The sequence below is a fragment of the Zingiber officinale genome, chromosome 10A (genome assembly GCF_018446385.1).
Source record: "Zingiber officinale cultivar Zhangliang chromosome 10A, Zo_v1.1, whole genome shotgun sequence".
NCBI classification, from domain to species: Eukaryota; Viridiplantae; Streptophyta; class Magnoliopsida; order Zingiberales; family Zingiberaceae; genus Zingiber; species Zingiber officinale.
The window spans coordinates 33,913,089-33,936,830 of NC_056004.1; the positions used below are offsets into that span (position 1 = coordinate 33,913,089).

General features: G+C 36.8%; 2 long non-coding RNA genes and 1 other non-coding gene across 3 annotated transcripts; 1 reads left to right on the forward strand and 2 right to left on the reverse strand.

The window, feature by feature from the left end:
* Positions 1-2,104: 2,104 nt before the first annotated feature.
* On the reverse strand, positions 2,105-2,717 carry LOC122027898. The gene is made up of 2 exons (XR_006124562.1): positions 2,593-2,717; positions 2,105-2,151 (listed from the first exon to the last, which is right to left on the reverse strand). It is a non-coding gene; the product is annotated as an uncharacterized LOC122027898 (long non-coding RNA).
* Positions 2,718-2,967: 250 nt separating this feature from the next.
* Positions 2,968-4,187, forward strand: LOC122028137. The gene is made up of 3 exons (XR_006124651.1): positions 2,968-3,055; positions 3,186-3,241; positions 4,133-4,187. It is a non-coding gene; the product is annotated as an uncharacterized LOC122028137 (long non-coding RNA).
* A 9,219-nt stretch (positions 4,188-13,406) lies between these two features.
* LOC122028422 lies at positions 13,407-13,513 on the reverse strand. Its single transcript, XR_006124803.1, has one exon. It is a non-coding gene; the product is annotated as a small nucleolar RNA R71 (small nucleolar RNA).
* Positions 13,514-23,742: the final 10,229 nt, after the last annotated feature.

Sequence of the window (23,742 nt, forward strand, 5' to 3'; positions counted from 1 at the left end):
CTCTCAACCTCATCTCCCTCTTCCCCCCTTCCTAGATCCTCTCCCGATCAGGATCAAGACACGACGAACTTGCTTCTCCGTCCAACCACACCGCATCTCCTCCAACTCCTCCATTTGGTTGAGAAGAGGAGGCCTTGGTAGCGTACAGCATTCCCACCCGCATGTCCAGAGCCACCGGCACCACCTCCTCCGCCACCTCCGCGAACAGCGGGCTGAACCGCAGCAGGTACGGCTCCGAACCACCATTGTCGAGTAATTGCCACAGAAACCGTCCTCTCTCTCTCTCTCCCTCTCTCCCTAATTATTCCTCTCTCTCTTTCCCTCTCTTTCACGAGTAATTGTCACAGAAACAGTAGGCCAGCCAAAAACAAAAACGAAAGAAGAACAGGGAAGGAACGGGGGAAAAAAAAAGTAAAGAGATAAGGCAGAGTAGAAAAACAAAAAGCTATAAAAGTAGTCTGATGTTGCCAGAAATGGTCATTGTTGCAATCCTCAAGCCTTTTCTCTTCTCTTCTCCTCTTCTTCTTTGTTGTGTCATGGCTGCGTGATCCCGAGTCGCACCTCACCGCCGCGCTCCCCTACCTGTTTTTAAGAAGAGCGACCGGCTCTGTAGCTCCTTCTTGCAGCAAAGGCTCGTCCTTTGTGTGTGTGTGTGTGTTTTCCTACTTCAAGATCGGATTTTTAGGGTTCTTGCTGGTTCTGCGTTGGAGGTGTTCGCTGACGAACTGAGGACGGCCAGGTCTGGAACAATCTTTCTGTTTTTGGATATTTTTCTATTTATTTTAGGTTCTTGTATAAAAAGGGCAGAAGAATCATTTCCGTTTCGGTTTCTTGCATGATTTTTCTGGTCTTGTTTCTGTTTCAGGAACAAGAGATTATTATGCTGAGGAAGAAATCGAGGCCAGTTGCTAGGAAACAAGGAAGCTTGATGTCTGAGAAGCAATCTTCCTCTTCTTTTTCTGTTAATGGCGGAAGCATCCAAAGCAAGCCCTCGCCTTTGTCCCTCTTCCCTTCTCCGAGGCTCTTCAGGAGCTTCTCCTGCAAGGGATTCTCAGACCACGAGTCCTCCATGAGCCCTACCTCCATTCTCAAGACCAAGCACCTCTGTTCCTTGGGCGCCCTCTCCGTCTCTGACAGGCCTAAGCCGAAGAAGTCGTCTTTCGAAAATGGCGGTTCGGAGCCGACGGGCCTCATGATCAATCATCTAGTTTTTCTAGCTTTGGAATACTGATCTTGATATGCTATCAATTATTTCAGATATCAGATGAAGGGGGTGGCATACCAAGAAGTGGTCTTCCAAAGATTTTCACATATCTCTATAGCACTGCTAAAAATCCACTCGAGGAAAACGATGAAGGAAGCTCAGATGGAGTAATTATGGCTGGTTATGGTTATGGGCTTCCAATTAGTCGTCTCTATGCTCTCTATTTTGGTGGTGATTTACAAATTATCTCTATGGAAGGATATGGTAAATCCAATTCTTTCTTTATGCAATACTTAATCTCAAGTTCAATTTGTCCTGCTTGAATTCCAATATGGCTCATTCATTGCCTATTATGTTGCCAATACTTATTCGTGATTTACAAACTCGTGCTTGCTATGATTTTTTGATACAAATCGGATGCTATGCTTTTGTTACAATGATTTTTTTTATACAAACCGAATGCTATGCTTTTGTTACAAACCATATACTAGTTGGAGACTAAATGATTGCCTAAGAAGAAAGGAATTAGAGATTAGGAGATGCAGTGAGTAGAGTGGCTGGATAAGCTATCTTAAATGGTAACCTTAGGATTAAAGGATTGATACTCGAATTTAACCTAACCTATTAAGATAAATGGGTAATCAATACTAATCCTTATTTTGATTGTTTAAATGTTGGGCTCCTGTTTCATAGCAAAAGGTTCATTTTGTGACTCTAAACTAAGTTTTTTTTTTATTGTTTAAGTGTATTTTCTGAATTTTGAGAACCAATTTTTTTTTGTACATCTACCATCAAGTATGACCCTACTTAACCAGATATACACTTTTAGACCCCCATCTTCATGCACATGGCTAACTGTAACCCGCGAGGTCTTCTGACTTTGTGTTTTTCAGTTCAGGGTCTACTAGTTTACTTATCTCTTCTGGGTTTTGAAGATACTTTGTGGCCTGTATAACATAGAAGAACAATGAGCCGTGGATATATAGCATGAATCTACTAATATGAATCACAAACTGTTGGATCAAGAAGGATATATCTTGAGACTAGCGAACCCAAAGGGCAAACAATGTTATGTCTTTTCCAACTAATGAATCTCCAAAGGGAAGATAATGTTGAAAGAAACTTGTGATTTGCAGCGAGGCTATGGTTTCCTCAGTTGGGATGTGATAAGGTAGCTAAATAGAGGTAATACAACCTTTAACTTACCCTGACTATTGTATGAACTGATTAGAGGGCTTGTTGAGAATTAAGCTTCTAAACTACATGGAACAAATGATTATCGGAAGTTTGTAGGAAATAAGAACAAATTTGGGTTTATGCCCTCAGTATCTGTTACAAGAAGCTGATGCTGTTTTTGAGTATCAAATATTTTCAAATATGCATCTTACCCAATTTATCAGACACCCTCTTTCCTTGCAATATGGAGGTCTTCCACTGATTATTTCCAGTAAAACTACTCCAAAAGCAAAGATGTTAGCTTGAATTTCCATTTCTTGTTGCTCTCGAGGAACATGGGCGGCCGATTTAACCCTAAGAAAGGCATGGCGTTTGAGGGTTCTATCTTCGACGCCGGGCCGATTTTTGAGTCCTATGGCGTAGCTCACGGATAGGCAGGTCGATTGCTCGATTTTTGAGTTGGCCATCATCATCATCTCCCTGTTGCTGGAGAAGGGACTTCATCATGTCCGGGAGGTGAGTCAGAGCTTCACTTTGTCTGATATGTGTTTGGGTATTTTTCTTGACAGGAAAGTTGTCCGGGAGGTGATTCTTTGTTTTTTTGTCCCAGATTTGCATCCTTGGATCCTAGTTTGAGTGGTAAAAGTGCAGAACCAGTATATCGTGATGCAAAAGGTTTGAGTTCTCTGACACAGCATTTAATTTGAAATTTTTTCATGTACATTTGGAAGCCCAGATTCTACCGGTTTTGTAGTTTTATATTTGCATGTTTCTGACTGCTGAGTGATTGAATTATTTTCTGCAGGGAAAGCTATTTCAAAGGAAGAGCTACTGAAACCAAAGGAGGAAGAGAAACCAAAGGTATTTTTCACACACTTCATCTTTGATTTGGTGGTCATGTTTACCATACGTGTTAGTTAATTCCCAAGAGCTATATTTTTTTGTTTCACTTTTATTGTTAGCTATATGAGCACAACATGCTATGCTTTTGATTTATTATTACAGCTATTTATCAGAAAGGAGAATTATTGGTACACTTTTGATTGTTTAATTATAGGCTCTCTTAGTTGGAAGCAAGTGTAGTGCTGATTGTGTAGGAGTGATTTGTAACCCTTATTATTATTTATTAGTTTTTGCACAATTTTTTATGTTGGATCCATTGCTGTCTAGTTGATTTTTATTTGCTCTTTTTGTTTCTTTAAGTTCACTTCCATTTGCAATCTCTTCATATATTAGTGACTAATGGTTGGTTGCTGTTCCTGGATTTGTTATAGCGCTATTGGTTGTTTCTACTAAAGAAAGTTAACTTTTATCAGGAATATTCTTCTGTGATCTTCCTACACAATTGGGAGACTTTGTAAAACCAAAGTAACTAATTTATTAGGTTGAAATGATAGATAGATGAGTGATCTCAGTCTTGGCATGACTAACATTTTTTTTTTTATGTTCAAAACCTTTCATTTTGTTTTGTATGGTTCTCTCTAAGAGCATGGACCTAGTTATCTTTTGACAGCTGAATATGATTCTTTTACTTCATTTGTAACTGCAAATTCAACTTTCTGATACCTTGTGAATCACTGAAGATCCTTATTGCAAGCATTGAAGTAAGCATTGATGTGGTTGAGATAAATGATGAATAGGTCTCTTTTTAAGCATTCAAATTAGTCATCTTGTTACCTGGTGCTCTTACTACTTTTTCAACTATGATTTTTGGTCTTGATTTACTAATATATTATTTATGTGTTTTTACAGTTTACAAATCTCAAGTACTCCAGAGTTGAAATTGATGAAGTGCGGTTCGAGTGGGCTGAATGCATGCAAGATTACATTTGAGACAATTGTACCTTGATGTGTTAACAGAATGTTATACTTTGATTTTGATATCTATTAGCTAGCTTTTGATGTAAAAAGAATGTTTAGGTATTTTATGGATATTGTTGTAAGAAGATTATTTATATAATTTGTGAATATTTGTGTATTTTATGGATATTATTGAATGAAGAATATTTGTATAATTTGTGAATATTTGTGTATTTTTTTTTGTTATTGTCGGTTTTAAAATCAAATCTGTGCTGTTAAAAAATATACATATTACATCAGTTTTCCACTGATGTAAAACCGGTGTTATAAAGTAATATTACATCGGTCATTTACCGCTGCCAAAACTGGTGTTATTAACATACAATATTACATCGGTTTTACACCGTTGATGAAACGGTGTCGTTAAGTGATACTACACCGGTTAATAACCGATTCGAAGACCGGTGTCGTTAAGTGATACTACACCGGTTTTAACCCGATGTCTAAAATGATAGACTTTTAACATCGGCTTCATAGACATCGGTCGAAAATCAAATAGACACCGGTGGAAAACCGATGTCTATGAGCGATTTTGTTGTAGTGCGGGTACTAGCCTCTTCTTAAAAGTAAAATATTTATAATCTTAATTACTTCTTCTTTAAATGCTTTGGCATTTTAATAGGCACCTTGTGTGCCAAAAATCCCTAAAGTCTCGACTTTGGGATCTACTTAAGGCCTCGGCCTTTTCTTTCTCTTCTTTATCTTTCTTATACTTTTCTTTATCTTTCTTATACTTTTCTTGAAACTAACTATGTAACACATAATCATACATATTGAAGTAGTAATTAAACTTAAATATGTATGCTTAAACAAATTCTAAAACTATAATTATTAACCAAAATTTGTACTATGATACTCAAGAAAAATCTGCACTATACTAAGCTTAACAAAATCTGCATACTAATGCGTAATAAACTCCGCATGCTTATAAACAAAACCGTTCATGCATATTGAGGTAACAAGAAACTTAATTCTGAATGCTTGAAATAAATAACATATATGTATAGTTGCTCATGTTATTCTAATAGCAAGGAATCTAGAAAATTTGCTCATGTTATTCTAATAATAAAGAAACTACACATGCTTAACTGATAACAAATGGGAAAGTCCAACAACATGCTAAATCATAAGGCTAAAGAATCTAACCCACATGCCTTATCTATGCCAAGTTAAACTTGCTGTAATACTTTAACATAAAGACCTATACACAAAACTTATTCTCAGCTTATGTTTTTATAGAGTAAGGGAAACCTTTAAGCATGCTTTACTACCGGCACTTCAATAAATCTACAGAAACTCTAGGCAACCCTGTACTGCACAGCAGCTCCAAAGAGGACTGCTCTGAGCTTCAAATGAAGCTGTTCATACTAATATAGAAACTTCTCTAAACAATAACATAGTTGGAAACACACACAACATTTATCGTGACTAGAACATGATAGCATAGTAAGCACAAATCTGAACCTTACCAGCCACATTAATCTGGATCAATACAAGGCTACATAAGCTAAACAAAACCTGCAAATCTAACAGAAGGAACCATCTAATCACATGCTTAACTATACTAATTACTTCCTTTCTTTGTTATTCACGGTAGCAACCAAGCAAGAATCCAGCACAACCTTAAAACTGAATTATGCAAAGATAGGGCTACATAGCTCCAACATTCTAACTTTCAATTAGCAATCAAGCGATAACCTATAGAACACTCACGGCAGAAATCTTCAAAGACAAAACTCCTTACAGCATGCTTCAACAATCAAGAAGAACAAGCATAATCTTTACAGCATGATTCGGAATCAAGAAGAACAAGTCCGAAAACTACTCTCAGAAACCTAACTCACGGCGATAGCATAAAACCAAAATCCTTAAATCTCGGCAACAAGAAAACAAATCTCGGAGCTATCCTACTGCAGGTGAGTAGCAACTTACCTTCGTTTCCTTGATTCACAGCCGAAGGAGGAACCTTCTAGTGCTTCTAGGGTTCGGGTGAACTTGAAATCGGGGCCTCTTCCTCGCTCACGGCTTCCTTCTTGACGAGCGACCTCGGATCGACGAAGAACTTCCGGAGTTCGCCCCTCGCCGGCCGCCGCTGAAGAATCGAGCTTGGGCCGCTTTTGTCGCGCGAGAGAGGGAAGGTCGAAGGAATTAGGTCACGGGAGAGAAAAGAATATAACTTAACCCTCTCCTTAACTTGTCCTTTTATAACTACAACTTAAGACCAATTCGTTATGAATCTGTTTACGAAATACCCGCTGGCGCGCTTGGTCCGCTGGAAAGAGGATTCCCGAAGGTCTCGGGTTCGAGCCGCCCTCGACTCTTTCCTTTGTTTTTGAAACGGAATTTTAATTTCATTTCTTACAACTACTTAACTACATTTAATTCCCTTATATTATAACAAAACTTGCTTAGCTCAGTTGGTTGGCTGACCTTGGTTAAGGTCTAGTTCGGTCTAGGGTTTAGGGTTCAAAACCCAACCTTAACACTTTACTTTTTTTTTTTAAAACTTCTTTTGTTTGGTAAAAATACTAAACGAACTCCAAAAATTGCATAAAAATACTCTAAAAATCTCTAGAATATTTTAAAGGTATTTCTAAATATTTTTGAATTATTTCCGAGACTCAAAATGAGGAAATTTGGGTCGTTACATTAATTATTTTGTCAACCTAACTTTATGACAAATAAAATTACCTCAAACACCGTGAATTTTGTATGCCACGTTAGTGTGGACATATACATATTCAAACATTTGTAAGAGGGGGTTTTACCCATTAATTTTATTATCTAGTCACTTTATGACAGATAAAATTACCTCAAACACCGTGAATTTTGTATGTCACGTTAGTGTGGACGTATACAAATTCAAACATTTGTAAGAGCAGTTCTACCCATTAATTTTATTATCTTGTCAACCTAACTTTATGATAAATATAAAAATGATTTTTCTTCGGTCATACAAATAATAGCAATGATTCCGATGGGGAGGATACTATTAAATGTGTCTAAGTGTATACCATTACTTGATACTTAGTCCATTAAATAGGATTGTTGCCCTTTAGTTGGAGAAGATCACATGCTCTTAAATAATTTCCTATAACCATCCAGTAAGGATGTTTGATCTAGTGATCCGCAAACAAACTCATCCATTGTGGAGGAAGACACTCAGAGCCAACACGTAAGTTTGAATGCATCACTTACAAACTAGTAATGGAGACCGTGGAATTTAAATAAAATTCCTCTCCCACTTAGTTATTTAGAGAAGAGGAATTTTAATATGCACACAAGCATACAAACACGGCACATCACAGCATAAAAGGCAATAAATATGAAAATTAATTTTCCAATTATTATAGCCTCATCCATAGCTATCCTCCGTGTGTCGCCAACCCTAGCCACCACCAATGGGTTTTGTCATCGAGTCTATCTTTCTTCCTTTTTTCCGCTGTGCCTCTGGTCCTCAAATAGCACCACACCTCGCAAGGATACGATTCGTGATAAAAATAAAATTTTACATTTATCGATCCTATATTCCATGAAGGAATGTACATGTAATCTAGATCGATAGAATGTAAAATCCTAATAACTAATACAGCTCCTGCTGTATTTAATAATTACAATCATGCACACACATAAAATACTCTCGACATGCCCGAGGGTCCAATCACACACAAAACACAATAGGGCCATAATAGTTGGATCTAGAATGCCTGCAACCACAGAGTTAGTCTATTTGCATATCCTACTATTAAACTGAAAACCAAACACATAGAGGCATAAAACCTCGCTCTGATACCAATTGTTGGTTGCTACTCGGAATACCGTTCTAGTTTCCTTGTACAAAAATTTGAACAAGTATAGAACTATCCTAGCTACCCATGTGCTCTACTGAAGTTAAATTTGGATTGCAAACGATGCTTAACATTATTAATCTAAATTGTTCTTCAGAAGTTAAATTTGGATCGAAAACAATACTTAACATTTTTACTCCAAGTTTAACCGATGTGATCTTCCTAAGTTAAACCATATTACAGAAGTTAATCAAATATCTATTTCAAAGATCGGCTTCCAGGTTAAACATGGCGAGGCACTAGGCCTTCTTGGGTATAGGATCATCCACCACTTCCTAGACAAAGCCTTTCAAAGAAAATGAATATTTAACTTCATACAGTAAACTAGGTTTAACTATATAGGCCTCAATAGAAGCATAATATCGAAACATAAAATTGAATAATAAAATCGATAACAAAAAATGATAACCTAAAACCGATAACCTCTTGTGTTTGGTTTTTCAAGATTTATACAAAAGATGAACTAGTTATGATGCAGAAACTAATTACTAGTTATACCTTTTGTAGCTTATAGACCTCTTGATCTTCTGTTGTATTCCTCTCCTTCTCTTGGACGTCGTGGGGGCGATGATCTTCCAAGATAAAATCCACCCAAGATTCTTCCTTTGCTTCCAAGTTTCGACCACCAACTAACCTCCAAGGGATGCTAGATAAGAGAGCTTCCTTCTCTTCTTCTTCTCCTTCAAGCAACCAACCACCAAGAGAAGACCAAGCTTGATGCTGTCGGCCTCCAACAGAGAAAACAAAAGGAGAAGAGAGAAAGAAGAGGGCCAGCCACCAAGGAAGAGAAGAGAATTTCAGCCACAATAGAGTGGATGAAAGGCTTAGGTTGTTCTCTATGAGGCACCCTCTCCCTCTCTTTTATAATCCTTGGTGAATCTAAAAAATGAAAGTTTTTTAAAAAAAATTAAAATTTCCTTTTATTCCGTTACATGGTCGTCCACCTCATGCCAAACAAGGAAAGATTTTAAACAAAAATTAAAATCTCTCTTTTAAAATCCCTTTTGTGGATAGTTATAAAAGGCATGTTTTATAAAATTAAAATCTTCTCTTTTAAATCCTTTTGTGGATATCTATAAAAGAAAAGTTTTAAAATAAAACTCCTTTTATATAATGGTTATAAAAAAGGAAAGTTTTATCAAAAATTAAAATCTTTCTTTTAAACATTATAGATAACTACAAATAAGGAAAGATTTCATATCTCTCTTTTAATCCTTTGTAGAAAGCTATAAAAGGAAAGATTTTAAAATTTCAAACTCTCTTTTAAGACCATGTGGAAAACATCATAAAAGGAAAGTTTTTAACAAAATAAAAACTCCCTTTTATTTCCTTTTCTTATATGGTCGGCCCCTTGCTTGGGCACCAAGCAAGGCTTGGTCGGCCCTAACTTGAGCTCCAAGCTTGGCATGGCCGGCCCCTTGCTTGGGCTCCAAGCAAGGATGTGGCCGTCCCCTAACCTTGGTTAAGAAGATGGGCTTTGGATAGATATAAGACTTTATAAATAAGAGGCTACAATAGGGACTGAGAGGAGAAATTGGTTTTGGTCTCCTGATTAGCTTAAGCTTCCCGTGTTCGCCCCGAACACCGAACTCAAAGTCATCAATAATAACTCATACCACTAAAGAGTTATTATTGCGCTACCGCACCAACCCCATATTACAATATGGATTCCTTCTTATCATGAGTGTGTTAGTCTCTCTGTGTTTAAGATATCGAATGTCCACTAATTAAATGAGTTACTGACAACTCACTTAATTAATATCTTAGCTCCAAGAGTAGTACCACTCAACCTTATTGTCATATCAGACTAAGTCCACCTGCAGGGTTTACATGTCAATCTTTATGAGCTCCTCAAGGGGGCATCATCAACCTAGATTACTAGGACACAGTTTCATTCTATAATCAACAACACACCATATAAATAATATCATTTCCCAACTTATCGAGCCTATTGATTTAACGAACTAAATCTCACCCTTTGATAAATTAAAGAAGTAAATATTAAGTATATGTGTTGGTTATTATATCATGATTAAGAGTACACACTTTCATAATAACAGAGGTCCTATTTTTTTATAGTCAGTATAAAAAGAACTACCTCAAATGGTCCTGCTCAATACACTCAAAGTGTACTAGTGTAATTTTATAGTCAAGATAAACTAATACCAAATTACACTACAACCATTCCAATGGTTTGTCCCATTCCATTTTGGTTGTGAGCAACTATTTATAATTTATAAGGAACTGATAACATGATCTTCTGTGTGACACCACACATCATGTTATCTTCAATATAAATTAAATCAACAACTACACTTAGCATATAAATGTAGACATTTGACCAATGTGATTCTTATTTCAAAATAAATATGTATATAAAAAGCTAGACTTTTAGTATACACTCTAACACGAACATCCCGATCTCCTATCAAAATCGTATATCTAGAATTCCTCCTACCAGAATTCCACATATGGATTTTGTCAATCGGGAATTGCACATCCTGATTGGACTTCCTGCCTGGTATCAGATCCTCTTGACCCGTCAACTTAGTCAACTCTGCACACTTGGTAAATATATTAGATTACGATAACACCTAACTTAACTCACTTATTATTCATAAAAAAGTATAGGTTTTATGGGAGGGAGGAGTTAATATAATCCTTAAACAAATTTTTAAACTTTTCAAAAGGATTTTAAAATGTTAAAAATTTCTAAAACAAATCATTTTGTAAAGTTTAAACTATGAAAGACGTTTAGAAATCATTTTACAAAACACTTTAACAAAAGTTGCATGAATATTGTAAAACAATTTAAAATGTTTTCAGAGAAATTTTGCTAAGAAAAATAAGTTTGAAAGGATAAATTTGTGCAAGAGTTTTCTATGATTTTCAAAAACTTTTTAAAGCATTTGAAAAACATCTGTCAAAGTATTTTTCAAATTATTTCAATTGAAATATTTTGATTTTTCAAAAGATTTTCAACTTTTTGAAAAATTAAATTTGCAAAACAAATCATTTTGTAAAAAATAAATTTTGAAAAGAATAGATTTCAAAAATTTTGTTAAATAGATAGACTGTTTGAAAAGTACTTCTTAAAGTGTCAATTGTTCAAACCTCCTTGTAAAAAGGTTTGCAAAGAATTTGTCCAAGTAGAATAGTTTTGGAAGTATTTTCAAAAATAGATTTTTCAAAGTGGAAAAACACATGTTAAAACAAAACAAGAATTTTTATAAAGCAAGTATTTGAAATAAATTTTTAAAAGTATTTTTCAAAATATTTTGAAAGTGATTTTGAAAGTGATTTTTGCAAGTATTAGAAAAGAAAATAAATTATTTTAAAAATCATTTTCAAATATCCTCTTTTGAACCTGATATATTTTTAAAAAATATTCATCTAAAAATTCAGCCTTAAATGTTTAACCGTTAATTACTAACTAACTATCAGAAGATAGTAGTGTTTACTTGGTTAGTCAAGTTAAGTAAATGTATCCAATTAATATTTGATTAAAATATATTACTTAGTCTGATCACAATAATTTTGTTATTTTTCACCCAGACTTGTGTTGATGCACTGATATAAGCATTTGAAGTCCAAGCAATAGGCCTATGCATCTCACACCATTCTAAGTTTTTGAATATACAATCAAGATTGACCTAGTATGTTTGTGAGATGCTTAATACCTAGATCTAAAGGATCATACTTTCTATGGGTGAGATCGGTGATCTAAAGACGTTTCCATTCTCGATTCGACTCTGGTAGCAAGGATTGGTTCCGAAGATTACTCGTCGTCTCTAGATAAGCATTTCTTTTCTATCTTCTTGATTTGGATCGAAATGTTTACGATCTTCATGTCTTCAGATCTTTTCCTTTGTTTTATGGAGTAGATCTTCTTGTTCTAGGATGGAGGGAGTATTTGTGATGTGAATTGATGTAAGATTTCAAGGATTTGCCAACTTCTTATTTCAATGATGTTGTTATGTTTTGTATCAATTCAATCTTGTATGAATTGTTGTGTTTGGATCTAATTACTATTCTTGATTGGATGTTTATATTACTTGTGGATCTTATAGAGGAATTCTTTAGATTGTATGACCTAGGGGTGTTGTGACAGGGTTGCCCCATTAATGGACATCTTGGGGATCACCTTGAATGGTGAAGCAAGAATCTACAAATAAGTGGGATAGATAGATGAGTTGTTCCTTATATCTTGATGTGAATTGATTAGTGATGTGTTTCTATGTTATATGACCGAGGGGCATTGTGACAGGGCTGCCCCGCTAACAGACTTCATAGGGATCATGACTATTTAATTGCTTAAGGTGTAGATATAAGTCCCTTGCCAGTGTTTTCTGTAGGAGATAACCGATGATTTCTTACAAATGCATGACAATTGAGGATATAATTTAGTAAATCATATTACATTGATAAGTATCACAAAGAAACCAAATCTCCTAAAACTTTCATAAAACTTAGTTTCTGCATTACTTTTATATTTCTATTTTCTAGTTGCTTCTTAGTACGTGTAATTCCTAGTTGATTGTTTAGCTAATTTGCTTTGAGATATCTTTAGTGGTTATAATCAGCCCCTATAGATACGATATCTTTTTATTACTGATGACGAAATCGTGCACTTATGGTTGCGTAACAAGTTTTTGGCGCCGTTGTCGGGGACTGCGTTGATAAAATTAGAGATTATCATTTGAGTTAGACTAAACTTTTCTTTGCTTTTCTCACATCTAACTTGTAACTAGTTTTGTAATTTTTTTCTGCAATTTCTCTTTGCATTCTTTATTCTTTTTGTTTGTGAATCAAATTCTGCAATCTTGTTCTTGTATGCGAAGATTTAACTTTGTAGGTGATCTACTACCTTCTGATCCCGAAATTGATAGAACTTTTCATAAAAGGAAAATCTCGCAAAGACATTCAGAAGAACAAGTACATTCAAATATGGTAAACAAACCACTTAAAGATTACGCTGCACCTTATGCCAGCGGATTTCGTTCTAGCATCACAAGCCCCTCTGTTGAAGTTAATAATTTTGGGATCAAGTCTGCGATAATCAGTATGGTCCAACAGAATCAATTTGGGGTGGACCACATGAAGATCCTAATCAACACTTAGAAGTTTTTTATGAAATCTGTGGAACTATGAAGAGGAATGGTGTTCCATCTGAAGCCATGAGATTTTTATTGTTTGGATTTTCTTTAAGAGATAGAGCCAAACAATGGCTAAATTCTCTACCAACAAATAGCATTACCACTTGGAAACAGTGTGAGCAATAATTCCTTGATAAATTCTATCCTCCAAGTAAGACTGCTCATATGAGAAATCTTATTGTAAGTTTCAGACAGTCAGACTCAGAATCTTTATTTGAAGCATGAGATAGATACAATAACATGCTCAGACAATGCCCACCTCATGGATTGGAGAAGTGGCTAGTGTTGCATACATTTTATAATGACATCAATTATCATACTAAGGTGTCCTTAGATTCTGCTGTTGGAGGGGCACTTATGAATAAAAGTTTGGATGAAGCCGAAGATATTATTGAAAGTGTAGCACAAAACCATCATCAGTGGGCCACAGAAAGAAGTGGAGGCTATTCCTTTTCAAACCCAACTAAAGCATTAGGAAAATTTGATGTGGATGCAATTACTATGATGTCTGTAAAACTAGATGCTCTTACAAAGAAGCTGGAAAATATGGGAACAAATACTAGCACAGTCAATGCCATAGTATGTTGTTGTGAAACATGTGGAAGTTCTGATTATGATCAAGACTCATGTCCTTTAGGAGCTATTTCTGCACAAATTAATCAACTTGAGCAGTGTGATGCCATCGTTAGTTACAATAAGAGACAGAACAATCCATATTCAAACACATACAACCCTGGGTGGAAGAATCATCCAAATTTCTCTTATAGAAATAATCAAGAACAAGGACCATCTATAGGGCTAGACCAAGTTTTCAGCCTGAGCAACAAAATTTTAAACAACAACCTTCTCAGAGCAATCAAATTTCTAGATTGGAGAAAATGATTGAAGAGCTCATCTTGAGTCAAAATGAAATGAAGCAAGAATTAAAGGTGCTAACTCAAAGAATTGATAATTCAGAAAAGCACCAGAAAATTTAAGATAGCCAAATGCCCAGGTAGCTTCATCATCTTCAAGAGTGTCAGGATAGGTCCTAGGAAAGTTTGATGTTAACCCCATGGAACACTGTAACATAATAGAACTTAGGAGCGGATGAACCTTGAGTGATCCTCAAGTGACTGCTTTAAAAGGCATGAAAATTAAAGAAGAGCTCTCTCCTCCAACACTTGAACCAATTCAGATTCAAGATGAAGAGGAGAGTACCAATAAGGTTGAAGAGACTCTTTCACTTAACCCACAAAGTCAAGTAGTTCCTTTTCCTCAAAGATTAGTCATGCTGAAAAAGGATGAATAATTTGGTAGATTTCTAGACAAAGTTAAAGATATTTGTGTCGAGGCTCCTCTAATTGATTTCATTCAGCAAATGCCAAAGTTTGCCAAATTCCTGAAGGACATCATGTCCAACAAGAGGAGGAAAGAAGACATTGAGACCATAACACTTATCGAGGAATGTAGCGCTTTATTTGAGAAGAACACTTCCCCGAAGCTCAAAGATCCAGGAAGTTTTTATATACCCTGCGCTATAGGAGCTGAATATATAGAAAAAGATTTTTGGGATTTAGGGGCGAGTGTTAGCCTCATTCTGTATTCAATTTGTAATAAGTTAGGTCTCAAAAACTTTAAACTTAATACCATGGCACTACAATTAGTTGATCATTCTTGCAGGTACCCTATGGGTATTATAGAGGATGTGCCAGTAGAAGTTGGTGGGATCATTATTCCCATAGATTTTGTGGTACTTGACATGGAAGAAGACCCAAAAATTTTGATAGGAAGACCCTTCCTTGCTATGGCTGGAGCTATAATTGTTGTTAAAAATCATAAACTTGCATTGGTAATTGGTAAGGAAAGGTTGGAATATGATTTATCAAATTCTTCTAACCATGTCTCTTCTCTTTTAGTGAGTGTTTACAGTGGGGTGGATACTTACAAATTAGAGGATTGGAATTTCCATCCTCATGGGAGGCCGCCGGATGAAGGACACGATCCGGCAAGCATTGGGAGAAGGCCTCCCATCAAAAATGAAAAGTATATCTACCCTTCGAGGGAAAGAAAAAGAGAAGAAGATTAAGGAGACCGGTCGAGCTAATGACCTTAAACAAGTGCTTCTTGGGAGGCAACCCAAGGGTTCATTTAGATTAGATTCAATTTATAATTGTTTTTTTCATTGATTAGTGCTTTTAAATTTGTTGTTATTTTTTGTTTTCAGGTTGTGTTTCGCTTCTATGAGTTGGCCATGATTTCTTCATGGGCATCGAAGCATTGGAGAAGTTGGAAAGGAGGAAAATCATCAATGTTGAGATAAACAGAGCTCGGACGTGTTAAGTTTACAGAGGAGGAGGAGTTTTCGGCCGTGTGACTCACATTGGCCGTGTGAACTTACCCAAGGAGGAGATGTGCTCGGCCATGTACCAGACACGACCGTGTGAAGATTCCAAAGAAGAAAAATTGCTCGGCTGTATACCACACACGGTCGTGTGAGTATACCCTAGAGGAAAGCTGCACTGCCTGTGTCAATTGACACGACCGTGTGGACATGTCAGAGAAAGAGAAACCTTGGGTCGTGTAGATCTACACGGCCATGCGGAGCAACTCAGCCTTGGTCGTGTCTATAAGATACGGTCGTGCCTAGGCCGTGTCGGCCACATGCCCAAGCTACTTCTTTCTCCCAAACTCTTCTCATCTTCAACCTTTCTTCTCAACCTCTCAGATCTAGATCTCAAACTCATTTTTCTCCATAAACTTCATTAGGATCTAGATCATAACAATAATTCTCCTCTCCTATTTTCAAGATATATAACTTCTTTTTCCAATTATCTTACTTTTCAAGATCTATTCTTCCAAGATCACGCTTTTCCAACAAAACAACACCTTTCCCTATTTGAACTTGATAATATGTCTAATCTTTTGAAGAAACTTTGTAAGGGAAGTGGTGGATCAAGCGGATGAAGGGAGCCAACAAAGGAAAAGGGAAAGGAAAAGGCCACCAAGGGCAAAGGAAAGAGGATTTCACGTGATGAAGGTAACGACGATGAATTCAATATCATTTTTAGAAATGAAGATAATAAATCCAGATTTGATATTCTTGTCAATAGAAAGATTGTGTGCACACGGTACATGGATCCAACTGTTTTAAATAATTTAGGGATTAGAGATGATGTTGATTGGATGATTGGTTCCCTTGATTGGAATGATATCATGTACACACATTTACCTACATATCCTCATATTATACTTAAGTTTTTGAGTTCATCAGATGTTCACTTTGCTAATGAAGATGATTACATTGGCAAAAATAACTTTTAGATTAATGAATCAAGAATTTCAGTGGATGTTTAGTGATTTCAATAATTATTTTGGGTTGTCTACCGGTAGCTCTCGTAGGTGTGACTCTAGATTCAATTGAAATAATTTTTGGAATTTGATTACTGGTTTGGATCAATCTTATGAGCTCTCTAGAGATAAAGCTTCCCATATGCAAAACTCCATCTTTAGGTACTTACATCGAGTTATGAGTAAAACTATTTTTGGTAGAGGGGAAAGCGATGGAGTTGTTAGGAAAGTGAAATTTTATGCTTTGTGGGCTATGTTACATAAGGTTGATTTTGATTCTGGTTTTCATTTTTGCCAACCTTCATGAGAGTTGGGAAGGCATCCTCGGGATTGATTATTTTTAGTGGTTTGATTACTCAAGTAGCTATAAATTTAGGCTGTGATCTAGATGAGCTAGAGATCATTCATGGAAATAACATGATCGATATTGATGCATGTCTTGTTATGAAAATGATTTGCCAAGATGAGAATGGTTTTTCTTTTCCTAGGAGGAATGGTTTTCCACTACCTCTTCCTTATCCCGAGCGGACTTCTATTCACAACCTTGTTAATTGGGTGATCACTGATGTAGATCCTGAGAATGTTCCTTCTTTATTTGGAGACACTGAGCCCCACCTTGAGCCCTCATCATCTGGACACCCACAAACTTCTGGACATCCAAAACATGCTAGGCATTCTTTCGCCTATGGTATGGGCCATTCCATATTTGATTTTTCTGATTTTTAAGCATCTCTAGACTCGCTTCATGAGAAGCAGTAGGCCTAACGTGTGATGTTGGAGGGTCATTTTTCTTTATCAGATGATCAGTTTAGAGAGGTGCAAGATCATTTTTAGTTTACGATAAATTTTTAAGGTCAAGTGGTCGAGTTTGTTCAGGACTGTGATATTGATCAAGTTAGGATGAGAGAATTCATACAGGGTATGAGTATTACTAGTCAACAAGTTAATGCCCTCTATGAATATCATAAGTTCTTGAGTGAGACTCCGGGTTTTCCTATCGGTCGTCCACGTGGACCTCCACCTCCTCCTCCATTACCATATGGATTTCATCGAGACGATGAAAAGTTTAAGTCTGGGGGGGGGGGAATTTTTACATTTTCAATTTTATGCATTTTGTTTATTTTTGTCTTACTTTTGTTATGATTGTTTGGTTTGTTTTTTGACTTTCATTTGATTGTTTTTTGAAGTGTTTTGTGGCATTCATATTGAGAACATCAATCCTCACTTATATGCTTACTTGTCTAAAAGTAAAATAGTTAGCACATTTATATCTTGATTCATGATGTTATAAATGATGCTAGTATGTTTAGTGTACCTCTTTTCTCTATCTTAAGTTGCATGATGTGAACTAAGTATTGTATGGAGATAAGTTTGAGTTTTGGCTTAACCTTAAGGATCTTACTTTCACTTTACTTGAGCTTGAATAGTTGATATCATTGAAATAGTCATGATTTATCATATTTGTTTAGTACTTGCTTTCCATGGTGATTTCTCAAACTTCATTTTGGTTATTGGATGAGGCTCGAATCATGTATGCTCATTTGGAAAAATTAAAATATCCCCTATTTGTGCTTTTGAATATTTGTGTTTAAGTATTGCACCTTGCAATCACTTAGAAAAAAATGAAATGAAAAAAAAATGATGATGATGATGAATAAGGGATATAAAAAATAGTTGTCGTGAGTGAAAACTAGCAAGTTATCTCTTTGAGACCGAGTTAGGTTATTGGGGAAATGACTGCTATGCTTCTCTTGATATCGAGCACGCCTTTGAGACACTAGGTTGATTGAGAAATATGAACCAAGTGTATCGTAGGTAAGTGCCTATCACTGAAAACATTAGGAACTCAATTGGATGAGTACTTGACTAGGACGAAGATTAAAACTTGAAGTGTTTGGGTCACTTATTTACACTGCACACAAAGCGACTTATGCATAAGCCATACTTGAGTTATTTCTATGATCATGAGTATTAATGAAACTTATAGATAGAGTAAGGAAAGTGCATTAGGGATTATGACGCATTATTGAGCATGTGAGTTTTGATTACGACATTTTGCTTGAGGACAAGCAAAAGTTTAAGTCTGGGGGTGTGATGTGCGTAGGTTTTATACACTTGTTTAGAATGTTTTAATGCACATTCCTATATTTTATGCATGCTTTATTTATGCATTTTCATACTCCTTGCTTTACTTTTAGCATACTTACTCTTCTTTCTTTGGAGATCTGCTCTTGTATATTTTCTGTCTACAGGAGTCAAATTTGGAGAGGAAATGATGTTCATGGAGAATATAATCAACAAACGAAGGAAGTTAGTGTCAGCCATGTGTGCCACACGACCATGCCAAAGGAACAGGAAAGAAAATGATCTTGGTCATGTGGAGCAGATAGGGTGTGCAGCATCAGCGGAAGAGGGGGCTGACATGGCCATGTGGTTTCACATGGTCGTATCACTGTTGAAGCAGAATCAGAACACGGCCGTGCAGATCTACACGACCGTGCAACCTTTCCAAAGGCCAAGCATTCCCAGGCCGTGTGTGCCACACAGCCGTGCAACCTTTCCAGAGGTCAAGCATTGCCAGGCCATGTGTGCCACACAGCCGTGCAACATTTCCAGAGGCCAAGATTGGCACGGTCGTGTGTGCCACATGAACATATGATCCGTCCAGAGGCGAAGCATGGCATGACCGTGTGAATCTCACACGGCCGTGTGACTTTGGTCGAGAGCTAAGCAGCCGAGGCCGTGTGAGGTTCACACGACCGTGACACAACCCGTGTGGCACCCAAATTCCTTGCTCTATATAAAGGGTTTCTTCCTCTCTTAAAGAGGGAGACTCTCCCCTTGGGGAGATCTAATTTGAAGGCTTTTCTCCATCTTTTGGGTGTTGATTCGGTGATCTAAAGACGTTTCCATTCCCGATTCAACTCCGGTAGCAAGGATTGGTTCCGAAAATTACTCGTCGTCTCTAGATAAGCATTTATTTTCTATCTTCTTGATTTGGATCGAAATGTTTACGATCTTCTTATCTTTGAATTTTTTCCTTTGTTTCATGGAGTAGATCTTCTTGTTCTAGGATGGAGGGAGTATTTGTGATGTGAATTGATGTAAGATTTCAAGGATTTGCCAACTTCTTGTTTCAATGGTGTTGTTATGTTTTGTATCAATTCAATCTTGTATGGATTGTTGTGTTTAGATCTAATTATCATTCTTGATTGGATGTTTGTATTACTTATGGATCTTGTAGAGGAATTCTTTAGATTGTATGACAGAGGGGCGTCGTGACAGGGCTGCCCTGTTAACGGACATCTTGGGGATCACCTTGAAAGGTGAAGCAAGAATCTACAAAGAAGTGGGATAGATAGATGAGTTGTTCCCTATATGTTGATGTGAATTGATTAGTGATGTGTTTCTATGTTGTATGACCGAGGGGCGCCGTGGCAGGGTTACCCCGCTAACGGACTTCATAGGGATCATGACTATTTAATTGATTAAGGTGTAGATATAAGTCCCTTGCCGGTGTTTTTTGCAGGAGATAACCGACGATTTCTTACAAATGCATGACAATTGAGGATATAATTTGGTAAATCATATTACATTGATAAGTATCACAAAGAAACCAAATCTCTTAGAACTTTCATAAAACCTAGTTTCTGCATTACTTTTCTATTTCTATTTTCTAGTTGCTTTTTAGTACGTGTAATTCCTAGTTGATTGTTTAGGTAATTCACTTTGAGATATCTTTAGTGGTTATAACCAACCCCTGTGTATACGATATCTTTTTTATTACTAACGATGAAATCGTGCACTTACGGTTGCATAACACAAGGTCACACGGTCGTGTGAGCTTCACACGGCCGTGTAGCTCTTTACCTCTGGCTGGCTCACATGGTCGTCCCAATCTTTGCCTCTAGAATCCTCACACGACCATGTGGCACACACGGCCGAGGCTTGCATCTTCTCTGGAAATGTTGCATGGCCATGTGGATAAGTTGCTTGGGCCGTGTAGATCTACACGGCCAGGTTCTGGTTGTGCTTTCTGGGATGACATGGTCGTGCCAATCCACACGACTGTGTCATTCTCCTCCTCTAGTGAAGCTACATGACATGTCTACTCTACACGGCCAAGGTCATTTTCCTCCCTGCTCCTTTGACATAGCCGTGTGGCTTACATGGCCAATGTTGTCCTCCTTTGCTTGTTGCCTAGATCAGCCACGAACATCATTTCTTCTCCAAATTTGACTCCTGAAGATAAAAAATACACAAGAGCAGATCTCCGAACAAAGAAAAGTATTTATGTTGAAAGTAAGTCAAAAAGTATAAAAGTGTATAGACAAAGCATGCGTAAAATATGTAAATATGCGTTAAAACATGCTAAACAAGTGTATATAATCACGCACATTACACCTCCAAACTTAAACTTTTGCTTGTCATCAAGCAAACTGCCGCAATCTAAACTCATATGTTCTATAATGTATTATAATCCCTAGTGCACTTTCCTAACCCTATCTACAAGTTTCATTGATGAGCATGATCGTGGAAATAATTCAAGTATGGCCTAAGCATAAGTCTCCTGTGCATAGTGCAATAAGTGACCCAAACTCTTCAATTTTCAATCTTTGTCTTAGTCAAGTCGTCATCCAATCGAGTTCCTAATCTTCCCGGTGATAAGCACTTACCTGCCACACACTTGGTTTATGTTTCTCAATCCACCCAAGGTCTCAAAGGCGTGCTCGACATCAAGAGAAGCCTAGCAATCATTTCCTCAGTAACCTAACTCAGTCTCAAAGGGGTAACTTGCTAGTTTCCACTCACGACAACTTTTTTTTATATCTCTTATTCAATTTTTTTTAGTGATTGCAAGGTGCAATACTTAAACACAAATGCACATAAGTACATATGTTGGGATATTTCAATTTTTCTAAATGAGCTTACATGATTCGAGCATCATCCAGTAACCAAACTATGGGTTGAGAAATCACCATAGGAACTAAGTACTAAACAAATAAGATGAATCATGACTATTTCAATGATATCAAATATTCAAGTTCAAGTAAAGTGAAAGTAAGATCCCTAAGGTTAAGCCAAAACTCAAATTTGTCTCCGTACGATACTTTGCTCATATCATGCTACTTAAGATCGAGAAAAGAGGTGCACTAGACATACTAGCATTATACCAATAACATCCTGAATCAAGATATAAATGTGCTAACATTTTTGCTCTTAAACAAGTTAGCAGTAGAAAAGAATGATGTTCTCAGTGTGCCAAAATGTTTCAAAGGATAGTCAAGTGACAATCAAAAACAAATATAGCAAGCAAAGCAAAGAAAAATGCAAGACTGAAAATGTAAAAGAAAATGCAGAAATTTGAAATGAAAATACAGAAACTTTCAAGTTGCAAACACCTCCCAGACTTAAACTTTTCATCATCTCGATGAAATCAATATGGTGGAGGTGGTGGAGGAGGACGAGTAAACAGAGGTCGGGGAAATAGAGGTCTACATGGTCGACCAACAGGAACGCTCAAAAAACCAGGAGTCTCGCTCAAGATCCTATGATACTCATAGAGGGCATCAACTTGTTGACGCATAACGTTCATGCCCTCCATGAACTCTCTCATTCTAGGTTGATCCATATCATAATCCTGGACAAATTTAGCCACCTGACCTTGAAAGTTCCTCGTGAACTGAAAATGATCTTGCACCTCTCTATACTGGTCATCGGATAAGCTGAAGCGGCCCTCCAACATTACTCGATGGGCCTCTTGCTTCTCATGCAACAAGTCTAGAGAGGCATGAAAGTCAGATAAATCAAATCTAGAGTGACCCGTACCATAGGCGAAAGAGTGCCTAGAAGGTTCCGAATGTCCGGATGACTGCGGGTGTCCAGATGTCAAGGGCTCACAGTGGGGCTCGGTGTCTCCAGACAAGGAAGGGACATTCTTGGGATCGTCATCAGTGATCACCCAATTAGCAGAGTTGCAAACAAAGGTTCGCTCGGGATAAGGAAGTGGTAGTGGAAACACATCCTTCTTAGGAAAGGCAAAACCATTCTCATCCTGACAAATCATTTTCATAGAAAGACATGTATCGATATCGATCATGTCATTGCCATGAACGATTTCTAACTCATCTAAATCACAACCCAAATTTATAGCTATTTGGGTAATCAATCCTCCAAATACAATCGATCCTGAGGATACTTTCCCGGCTCTCACTAGGTTTTGCAAAAAATGGAAATCAGAATCAAAGTCAACCTTATATAACATATCCCATAGAGCATAAATTTCCACTTTCCTAACAATTCTATCGCTTTCCCTCTCCCAAAAATAGTTTTACTCATAACTTTATATAAGTATCTAAAGATGGAGTTTTGCATATGGGAAGCTTTATCTCTAGAAGGTTCATAAGGATGCTCCAATCTGATGATTTGATTCTAAAAACTATTCCAATTAAATCTAGGGTCAAACCTACGAGAGTTGCCAACAGACAAACCAAAACAACTATTGAAATTACTAAATGTCCACTGAAATTCTTGATTCATTAATCTAAAAGTAATCTTGCTAATATAATCATCTTCATTAGCATAGTGGACATCTAATGAACTCAAAAATTCAAATATAATTTGGGGGTATGTAGGAAGATGTGTGTACATGATATCATCCCAATCTAGAGAACTAATCATCCAATCCACATCATCTCTAATTCCTAAAATGTTTTAAATAGTTGGGTCCATGTATCGTGTGCACACAACCTTCCTTGTGGAAAGAATATTAAATCTAGCTTTATGATCTTCATTTCTAAAAGGAATATTAAATTCATTATCATTACATTCGTCGCGTGCTCTCCGCATGCCTTTTCCCTTTCAACTTTCTCCTTTCCCTTCTCCTTTGATGGTTCCTTTTCTCGGCTTGAACTACCACTTCCTTTTCGAAGCTTCTTCAAAATGTTAGACATGATGTCAAGTTTAAAGTAGGGAAGAGTGTTTGGTTAGAGAAGTGAGATCTTAAGATGGTAAATCCGAAAATGAAGATCTTATTTAGGGGGATTTTAGATCTTGAAGGTGGAGGAGAAGAATTTCTATTCAGTTCTAGATCTAGATCTAGATCCTATTTATGAAGAAGAATGAGTGGGGGATCTAGATTTGAGAAGCAAAGAGGAGAAGATGAAGA